The sequence below is a fragment of the Muntiacus reevesi genome, chromosome 1, assembly GCF_963930625.1.
Source record: "Muntiacus reevesi chromosome 1, mMunRee1.1, whole genome shotgun sequence".
Lineage (NCBI taxonomy): Eukaryota > Metazoa > Chordata > Mammalia > Artiodactyla > Cervidae > Muntiacus > Muntiacus reevesi.
Genome location: NC_089249.1, coordinates 200,783,161 through 200,791,532, shown reverse-complemented (window position 1 = coordinate 200,791,532; position 8,372 = coordinate 200,783,161).

The following is an 8,372-nucleotide window of genomic DNA, read 5'->3' as shown; positions in this document are numbered from 1 at the left end:
CTCTTCCACACATACCACTCTCGCCTGTGATGCTCCAGAAGTTTCCTAACCAGTCGATCTGTTTTCATTCTTGTCCTCTACGGTCAGTTCTCCACAGAGCAGCCAGAGTACTCTTTTGAGGATAGAAACCACACCTTACCCTTTCTCTGCTTAAAAATATTCTGGTGGTTTCTCATTGTACTGAGTATAAAATTCAAACTCCTTGACATTGTCTACAAAGCATTAGATGGTCTGGCCTCTTGCCAATGTCTCTGATCTTATGTCCCATCACTACTCACTTTGATCACTATGTTCCAGTAATGCTGACCTTCCCTCTGTTGCTCAAACACCCTAAGTGCCTTTGCACTTGTTCCTCTGCTTGGGACACTGTCTTCCAGTTCCTCACATGATAGACTCCTTCTCACCCCTGCGTCTCAGCTCAGACATCACCTTCTCAGAAAAATATTCACTCGCCATTCAGTCTAAAGTAGCCACCCACTGACTGTCACTCTTTACACCCTTATGCCCTTTTATCTCTACTTGGCGCACTTAACCACTATTTGACACTTATACTTATTTTCACAAGTTTACGGCTGGTTTCACCATCCTCCAATTATCTCACCATCTGAGCTCCCTGAGAACAGTGTCTTTCTCAATTCCAGAACAAGGTTGGGCATATAACCTAATTTGCTGAATGAATGAAGAAGTAAATAACATTAACAACCCAAGTTTCCTTCCATGTCACAGATGCTCATAAAATCCTTTGGGGGTAAATTTGTATTTCTAATGCTAGCTGTCACCAAAGTCTCTTCCATCTGTTCCAGAATGTGCTAACTAGCCTTTAAAACGCAAGCAACCTATTTCACATCTCATTCTCTGTAGGTGTACCTGAAAGAACAAGTTTATATTTCTACCCCCACTTTTGTGGCAGTGGGTATTATATGAAATTTTTAAACTCTCATGTGTCTCTTGAAGATAGATTGTGGGTTTTTGTATTAGAAATTACACTCGTTCAAAGGAAAAGTCTGGATATCTGATAAGTCCTTTGAAAACTGTTCAAAGTATTTGATTATATAATTTTTTAGTCTGCAGAATGTTTCAAGGCCCATTCTCTTCATGATTAGCTACCTATCTGTCCAGGACAAAATAGTCTAGCACAAATGTGATTTCCCTGGCCGTTCTGCTTGAGCAACTCCAATCTCCAACCACAGTTGGGCTCATGAACATAGACTTCTCTTTTTTTTCCCTGAGATGTGTCTGCAGTAGACACCTGGATAACAGCACAAAAGTGCTGCGTACCCACTGACAACTGAAGTCATGCATGCCGAGCTCAGCTGCAGCTGCTCTAGTGTGCTCAAAATGCTGATATCCGTAGGTGATGACACGCCACTTGGGACGTTGTCTGGTGATGTGGATAGAGTCCTGTTCCTTCACTCTTGAGTCATACTCTGGTGTTTTGAGGCCAAGGCAAACAATGTCTCACAGAGATCTTGGGCAAAAGATAGCTATTTTAAACTTTACGCATGGTCCCCTTTCTATAAAATCCATACACAGTCAAGGGGATCACCTGAAGAGGCTAGACAGACCTTCTGCATTCTCCTCTATTCTGATGGAGAAGTTCTATTATTCAACTAAGCCTGGACTCTCTACTCTTTTTTTTTTTTTTTTCCTCAAAGGAGTTCTTTAGAGCTTTCCTCTTCCTTGGGCAAGTAAGTACTGACTGCTTCATCCCACACAACTCACAGACACATCCAAAGGTGTTTTTTTAAAGTCAGTAATCAAAATAAAACCATTAGTTATAGCTAATGTTTATTTCACACTTAATGGACCCTAGGTGCTGAGTTAAGCACTGCGCTAAGTTAAGCACTAGCATCTGGGAAATTGAGGCTTGGAAAGTTTTAAAAACTTGCTAAGCTAAGACTTGAACGAGTCAGCAGTTGAATACTGATCTTTATTCAGAGGTTATACTTTTAACCAATACACTATGTTACCTCTTATGAGGGAAATAAATTATAAAGCTTATCTGTAAAATTCTATTCTGATGTTTAGAAGGTAAAACAAATCAAGGAGTTACAGATGTTTATTCTTCTATATTTTAAGTCAAAATATTGTTCAATTATCTATGTATTAGTTATATATTGCTGCATAACAAGTACCTCAAAATTTAGCAACTTAAGACAATGAACTTTTATCTCTTATAGTTGATGAGGCTCAGGAATCTGGGAGCTACCTTAGCTGGGTGGTGCTAGCTCACAGTTTCTCATGAGGTTGCAGTCAAGCTATTGGTTAGGGCTGCAGTCATCGAAAGATTCAACTGATGCTGAAGTCGCCCCTCACAAGCTCACTCATATCAGGTCAGAGCACCTTGGTTCCTCATTGCCTGCTGGCAGGAGTCTTCATTCTTTGCCATCACCTGGGACAGTCAAAAGGCTGTTTACAACATGGCAGACACCTTGCTTCTCCTAGAGAAAAAGACAGACAGAGAAAAGGGTGGGGGTGGTATCTAGGAGGGAGGTCACTTTATTTATTTATATTTTGGGGGGAGGTCACTTTAAAATGTAACCACTGAAGTGATGAAATATCACATATGCTATATGCTCTTGGTCACAAAGACCAATCCTGGTACTAAGTGGGGGAAGCCTACACAAGAATATGAATACTGTCAACAACAACAACAAAATCACAGGAGGCTGAAATAAGAACATAGTTTACCTGGGTCTTAAGAATTACAATTCAGGAGACACAGATTAGGGTTAACCCTGAAGGAGTGTTCCATGGGAGAGAAAGAGCCACGGGCTTACAAAGACAAACAGGCATGGAAGTTGTTAAAAGTTGCCTGGCAAAAGGTGTAACTGACTGATGCAAGTCAGAAAGCAATTGCCCTTAAGGAATCATGAGCTGTTTTAGCGTAGGAGTCTAAAAAGTAGAGAGACTATTACAAGTTAAATCAGAGTAAGGGTCCCAAACTGATCACATGAACCACAACCTTGTCTAATTCAATGAAACTATGAGCCATGCCATGTAGGGACACCCAAGATGGACGGGTCATGGTGGAGAGTTCTGACTCTCATGGTGTGGTCCACTGGAGAAGGGAAAGGCAAACTACTTCAGTATTCTTCCCTTGAGAATCCCATGAACAGTATGAAAAGGCAAAAAGATATGACACTGAAAGATGAACTCCCCAGGTCGGTAGGTGCCCAATATACTACTGGAGAAGAGTGGAGAAATAACTCCAGAAGGAATGAAGAGACGAAGCCAAAGCAAAAACAACACCTAGTTGTGGATGTGTCTGGTGATGGAAGTAAAGTCCGATGCTGTAAAGAACAATATTGCATAGGAACCTGGAAGGTTAGGTAAACTGCATGTATCAAGGTGTGTATCCATGAATCAAGGCAAATTCCAAGTGGTCAAACAGGAGATGGCAAGAGTGAACTTAGACATTTTAGGAATCAGGGAACTAAAGTGGACTGCAATGGGTGAATTTAACTCAGATGACCATTATATCTACTACTGTGGGCAAGAATCCCTTAGGAGAAATGGAGTAGCCCTCACAGTCAATAAGAATCTAAAATGCAGTACTTGGGTGCAATCTCAAAAATGACAGAATGATCTCTGTTCATTTCCAAGGCAAACCATTCAATATCACAGTAATCCAAATCTATGTCCCAACCAGTAAAGCTGAAGAAGCTGAGGTTGAATGGTTCTATGAAGACCTACAAGACCTTCTAGAACTAACACCCAAGAAAGATGTCCTTTTCATTATAGGGGACTGGAATGCAAAAGTAGGAAGCCAAGAGATACCTGGAGGAATAGGCAAATTTGGCCCTGGAGTCCAAAACGAAGCAGGGCAAAGACTAACAGTTTTGCCAAAAGCACACACTGGTCACAGCAAACACCCTCTTCCAACAACAGAAGAAAAGACTCTACACATGGACATCACCAGATGGTCAATACTGAAATCAGACTGAGTATATTCTTTTTTTTTTTTTTTTTTTTTTGAGTATATTCTTAATAGCCCAAGATGGAAAAGCTCTATAGAGTCAGCAAAAACAAGACTGGGAGCTGACTGTGACTCAGATCATGAACTCCTTATTGCCAAATTCAGATTTAAATTGAAGAGAGTAGGGAAAACCACTAGACCATTCAGATATGACCTAAATCAAATCTCTTACGATTATACAGTGGAAGTGAGAAATAGATTCAAGGGATTAGATCTGATAGACAGACTGCCTAGAACTATGGACAGAGGTTCGTGACATTGTACAGGAGGCAGTGATCAAGACCATCCCCAAGTAAAAGAAACGCAAAATAGCAAAATGGTTGTCTGAGGAGGCCTTACAAATAGCTGAGAAAAGAAAAGTTAAAGGCAAAGGAGAAAAGGAAAGATGTACCCATTTGAAAGCAGAGTTCCAAAGAATAGCACGGAGAGATAAGAAAGCCTTCCTCGGTGATCAATGCAAAGAAATAGAGGAAAACAATAAAATGGGAAAGACTAGAGCTCTCTTCAAGAAAATCAGAGATACCAAGGGAACATTTCATGCAAAGATGGGCATAATAAAGGACAGAAATGGTATGGACCTAACAGAAGCAGAAGATATTAAGAAAAGGTGGCAACAATACACAGAAGAACTATACAAAAAAGATCTTCATGACCCAGATAACCATGGTGGTGTGATCACTCACCTAGAGCCAGACGTCCTGGAATGTGAAATCAGGTGGGCCTTAGGAAGCATCACTACAAACAAAGCTAGTGGAGGTGATGGAATTCCAGTTGAGCTATTTCAAATCCTGAAAGATGATGCTGTGAAAGTGCTGCACTCAATATGCCTGCAAATTTGGAAAACTCAGCAGTGGCCACAGGACTGGAAAAGTCAGTTTTCATTTCAATCCCAAAGAAAGGTAATGCCAAAGAATGCTCAAACTACTGCACAATTGCATTCATCTCACACGCTAGCAAAGTAATGCTCAAAATCCTCCAAGCCAGGCTTCAACAGTACATGAATGGTGAACTTCCAGATGTTCAAACTGGGTTTAGAAAATGCAGAGGAACCAGAGATCAAATTGCCAACATCCACTAGATCATCGAAAAAGCAACAGAATTCCAGAAAAACATCTACTTTTGCTTTATTGATTACACCAAAACCTTTGACTGTATAGATCACAACAAACTGTGGAAAATTCTGAAAGAGGTGGAAATACCAGACCACCTTACCTGCCTCCTGAGAAATCTGTATGCAGGTTACAAAGCAACAGTTAAAACGGGACATGGAACAACAGACTGGTTCCACATTGGGAAAGGAGTACATTAAGGCTGTATGTTGTCACCCTATTTATTTAACTTATATGCACAGTACATCATGGGAAATGCTGGGCTGGATGAAGCACAAGCTGGAATCAAGATTGCTGGGAGAAATATCCATAACCTCAGATATGCAGATGATACATCCTTATGGCAGAAAGAGAAGGAGAACTAAAGAGTCTCTTGATGAAAGTGAAAGAAGAGAGTGAAAAAGTTGGCTTAAAACTCAACATTCAGAAAACCAATATCATGACATCCAGTCTCATCACTTCTTGGCAAATAGATGGGGAACCAATGGAAACAGTGTGAGACTTTATTTTGGGGGACTCCAAAATCACTGCAGATGGTGACTGCAGCCATGAAATTAAAAGACACTTGCTCCTTGAAAGAAAAGTTATGACCAACCTAGACAGCATATTAAATAGCAGAGACATTATTTTGCCAACAAACGTCTGAATAGTCAAAGCTATGTTTTTTCCAGTAGTCACGTGTGGATGTGAGAGTTGGACCATAAAGAAAGCAGAGTGCTGAAGAATTGATGCTCTTGAACTGTGGTGTTGGAGAGGACTCTTGAGAGTCCCTTGGACTTCAAGGAGATCCAACCAGTCCATCCTAAAGAAGATCAGTCCTAAATATTCATTGGAATGACTGATGCTGAAGCTGAAGCTCCAATACTTTGGCCACCTGATGTGAAGACCTGACACATTGGAGAAGACCCTGATGCTGGGAAAGATTGAAGGTAGGAGGTGAAGGGGATGACAGAGGATGAGATGGCAGCACTGACCCAACAGACATGAGTTTGAGCAAGCTTCAGGTGTTGGCGATGGACGGGGAAGCCTGGCATGCTGCAGTCCATGGGGTCACAAAGAGTTGGACACAACTGACTGACAGAACTGAACTGAAGGGTCCCCAAGATTAGCTTGAGTCTCTGGTAGGTGTTTTGGATGACTTCATCAGGCCAAAAGGTCAGATTCCACTCAGATTAAGACATTCATAAATCACACTTCTTTAATGGCCTCTGACTCAATTTATAAAGCTCTCTTAGCAATACTGACTCTGTTTTCATTTTTGTTTTGTAATAACACAGGACACAACGATCATTGTGTATTATCCTGGAGACCAACTACCACATCCGCTAACATTTTAATCCATTTAATATAGGGTCCTAATCCTGAATTTGCTATCTACCATAAAAATCAGTTTTATTTTCTTTTATTCATAAAGTAAGAACATCCTAATTCAGAATCTTGAGGGTTAAAGGGACTCAGGTAACTGATTCAGATTCTGAGTTCAATCTCTTTTGAAAAGATGCAATTCAAATAATTATAACATTCAGAGAGGAATCCCTGCCCCACCAAGAACTGGAAGGCCCTGAGTTGCTCTTGGCTTTGTGCATTTGGATAAGCCATACACGAGAAATGGTTTGTTTTCTTTTCAAGATCTGCAACCTCTTTAGTAGCCTATTGAATTGTTTCTAAACCCTTTCAGGTCTGTTTTCTGATGCCCAACTGATTATTTCTTAAAATAAGGCTTTTTCACCTCCTTTGGTCTGGACACAGGTCAGCATTTTTCTCATAGAAGCTTTCATTTATTTTGCAATATTAAAACAATTCTGAAAGTTGATAAAAAAAAGTTTATGTTCAAAACGTTTTCCCTTCTGTTAGTTCCAGCAAAGGACTGTTACTTGAGATAAGATGCTAGAAAGGATTAAGTACATTTAATCCTCGCCAAGCATCTTCAGGAGGCAGAAACAGTAGTAGGTTACAGTCGGTGTAAACAAGTAAGACCTGTTTAGTAAGACTAAAACCTGTATAAAGAATTTGAGCCTAATTTTTTAAAAATCCTTGCATTTTATGGAAACGTTTCCTTGTGTAAAACATCCTGGCAAGGATAGCTTCTCCTCTTTTTTTATTTTCAATGTAGAATCGATCACAATTGGTTTAACCAACAGGTTATATTTAAAAGTGAAAGTTTAGTTCTCTATCATTAGGCCACTATTATTACAAAAAGGAAAATGCCCCAATGTTAAATTTAACAACCCTAATTCTTAAAGTCTTAGAACAGCGCTGTCCAATAAAATAGCCCATAAGCTACATGTGGCTACTGAGCTCTTAAAGTTTGCCTAATCCAAACTGAAATGTGCTATAAAATCACACATTAGATTCTTTTTTTTTTACACACAGATTCTTATGATTTAGTATGAAAATTATAAAAATATAAGATCTTATGTAAAAATGTAAACTATTACAATAATTTCTATATTGATTACACTATGAAATGTTATGGGTATATTGGATTAAATAAATATGTTATTAAAGTTAATTTCACCCATTTCTTTTGACTTTATTATGTAGGTTTGCTGTACACAATACATTTGAATTTCATATGTCCCTGTGCACATTTTATTAGTATAAAATTATTCATTGTTTGCGAGTTCTCTAGTGGTCCAAAGCTTAGGATTTCCAGCTTTCACTGCTGTAGCTAGAGGTTCAATCCCCTGATCTGGAACTGAGATTCCACAGGATTCATGGTTTGGTCAAAAAAAATTTTCTTGTATATAAGAAATTCAAATTTTAACTTGGTGTCCTACACTTTTACCTGCTAGATCTGGTAACTTAATTAATATGACTACTAGAAAACTTTAAATTACAAATGTAGCTACTTATTCTATTGGACAGTGAAGCTTTAGAATCACGTAGTTGCTTTTAAAAATTACCCTTCAACTCTTAACTCTGTGCAGAAATAACTGATCTGAGGAACATTTATTTAATCCTAGACTGAGATCCTCAATAACCCTGAAGTTAAAATTTTACATTTGCTTGAACAAGTTAAAGAACAACAAAAAGGGCTTGTTGCAGACCACAATGTGAAAAGGGCATGTGAATTAGAATTAAGTGCTTGTTCCCAGTCTCTCCATTGGGGTAGTTAACGGTTTCGGTTTCAAAATAATCACGGTCTCTTTTACAAAAATGGGCGGTGTCAAGGGCATATACTAACTACGAGGCCCTGGGCTAGTCACCTACCCCTTTAGGCCTCTGTAAAAGAAGAGGTCGGGGAAGGGACGCTGCAGTATTTCTAATACCTGAGCCTAGCT